Below are 2,859 nucleotides of genomic sequence, written 5' to 3'. Positions count from 1 at the left end.
GATGAAGTTTAACTTATATAATCACACACCTTTTCCATTCAGTAATTCATAACATAAATAGTCTTCCTATTTCCCATATCCCTTCTAAATAAAGATGAAAATAATACATACACACAAACATACATATGCGCATATACATCTCTCTGTGTATATAGCCGTGTGGTGTGGTGTTGTTTTTTTCTGTTGTGGGGCTGTGTTTTGCGTTTTATGCCCTCTGTGTTTTTTTGGGTGTGGGGATTTTTCGCGGGGGTATACCGCTGTGGGGGGCAAAAGGCTTACTTTTTTCCTTTTCTTCCTCGGCGGGTTTACTTCGGGGAACTTTGGAATTTTGGTTTTTATTTTGTTGTTTGGTTCCCCGCCAAGGGGAAGGGGGCTTTGGCCCGGTTGCCGGCGGCTTGTTTGCCTTGGCACTTGCCACCATTGCCCTTTCTTTTTTTGGGTTTTACCCCCAAAACAAAACATTCAAGAATTTTGCGCACAGAACAGAACATTCAGTCTGTTGTTGTAGTATGTTTTAGGCTTAATGTTTTATTAATAAATAATTGCTGTGGTAGATTAGCTACCGCTTCTACTTTACTGAATTATTTAGACCAGGGGTGCCCAAGTCCAATCTTCGAGAGCTACCATCCTGCAAGTTTTAGAAGTATCCTTACTCCAACAGACCGGGATCAGCTCTACAGAGGCCTGATAACGAGCCATACATTTGATTCAGGTGTGTTGAAGCAGGGATGCATCTGAAAGTTGCAGGATGGTAGCTCTCGAGGACTGGACTTGGGCTCCCCTGATTTAGACATGCAAACTGTAGCACATAAAAAAAAAAGCTAAACAAAAACATCTTATTGCTGCCTTACCTTTACTTATCAATGAAATCCATGCACCCCTAATTCTGCACAAAAATACCGTTCATCCAAAGCCAAGTCTATCCTTGCCATGTCTTTTCTACTCCGTTTAAGAATCATCAAACTGTCGAAGCAAAACGTTCAGCTCCGGTGTTGGTCTTCCTTTAGTTATTATCTTCTGCTTCAATTGAAAATCCACTTTAGAAAACTGTTTAAGTGTAGAAATGTAGTCTTTCATGTTGACGTCGGAAGAGAAGAGAAAACAAATATATCGCTGTACTTTACTTATTTACTGTATGGCTAGCTCCATGGTTAGCTCACTGTGTCTTACTCTGCAGTTGTGGAGTCACAATATCTGAGATCGTGAGCGCCCCCAGCGATGAGGCAAGAGAACTGCCTGCCTCACCTTAAATTATGGAAAATCAGTCCATATATTAAATGTTTTTTAGCCATTTTATTGCCGGCGTACAGACAGGACGAACATGCTGTCATAGAATGGCAGCCAGTGCAGTTAGTGAGAGGTTGCGCAATCCCAGGTGAGGCTCAGCTCACTGCTGCCTCACCGGCTTCGCTTCTGAGCATTTGAATGGGAAAATGCGAACATCCAGTGATTTTGAATAAAAAATAATCAGAATTGGTTAAGCTAAGTAAAAAATAGGTACTTTGTAGTACAAACCACAGGGTGAAAATAGCAATTTAAATGATTTTATTACTATTTTTCCTTGATGACAGGTGAGGCTGTGCCTGACAGCACTGATAGATACTGTGATTAAATCACACGCTGTTGAATTCTACTGTCTTGGACGTCAGAGATTGGATCTGGGAATGAAGGTAAACTGAAGTGTAGCAGACGTCTCGAAAACTGCTTAATTTGATTGTTCATTCTGTAGCTTCATACAGGTCAATAATTTAGTTTTTATTTGCTCAAAAATTAAAGAAATGTGTTTAAAAAATATACTGGTTGTACAGCACTGTGTGTCACTAGTTTAAGTTAGATGCAAATTATGAGGCGTGCTAATGAATGGTCTACATCTGCCAGTTTCACGGTCTTGGCAGCCATGTTGGATTTTGAACATGGCTGTTCAAAATCCAACCACCAACTTTCCTAGTCAAAATTCTAACTTCATAAAGTGTTCTTGTTGTACTTCTAGCTGGGAACTCTGCACAAGTTTTTTTTTTTTTTTAAAGTGCAAACAAAAAACTTTTCCAAGGAAGCATTGGTTTTATTTTTGAAGGATCAGATTAAGATGTTAAACAGAAATGAATTCAATGGTTTTCAGATTTGTATTTGTAAGGTAACATTTAAAACATGATTATTTTTTTTTCTTTTTTTTACACCTTATTGCTTTGTGTGGACCTGTCAGGTAAAATGGCATTAAAACACTTTGAAGTCGTAACATGACACAATGTTAAAAGCTGTACAAATAACAACATACCGTGTCTACTTTTTTATTGTATAACACACAAATATGTGTCAAAGTGTCCGCTATATTCTGGCATATTAAAGGAAGGCATATTACCGATATTGCAGAGAACACTGTAATATTATTGTGTTTGGATAATCTGTATATTTGGCTGTGTTTTATTGTGATTATTGAGGTTTGAAAGCTACACACAAAGCAAACTCGTGAGTCTAACTCCGCCCTCGAGCAAACAACCCAAAAAAGGCGCTTTTCACTGTTTTCTTTCTTTCACAGAGTCAGGCTGGAATTTTTCTCTCACTGTGGATAATGCAGAGACTTATTTGACATGGCACTGCATGTTCAATAAGATTTCTTTCCGCTCTGCACACTACTCTTACACCATTTGAATGGTTAATTGAATTAGACATTTAATACTATTATGATTTTGCAATTAGGGATTATTTAATCCCTTTAATCAAGGGCTCTTTAATTTAAGCAGCCTGCTGTCATTGTGATCCACAAACATAAAGGATGCCATTAATCCAACTGGCACCTCTTTAATCCTTAATGTTTTTGGTAACCAGTAATTACACCAAAATATCGTATTTTGTTATTAT

This window comes from Poecilia formosa, unplaced genomic scaffold (assembly GCF_000485575.1).
Source record: "Poecilia formosa unplaced genomic scaffold, Poecilia_formosa-5.1.2 Scaffold24, whole genome shotgun sequence".
NCBI lineage: Eukaryota > Metazoa > Chordata > Actinopteri > Cyprinodontiformes > Poeciliidae > Poecilia > Poecilia formosa.
The sequence above is the reverse complement of the archived record's forward strand: the minus strand, read 5'-3'. Positions refer to the sequence as shown.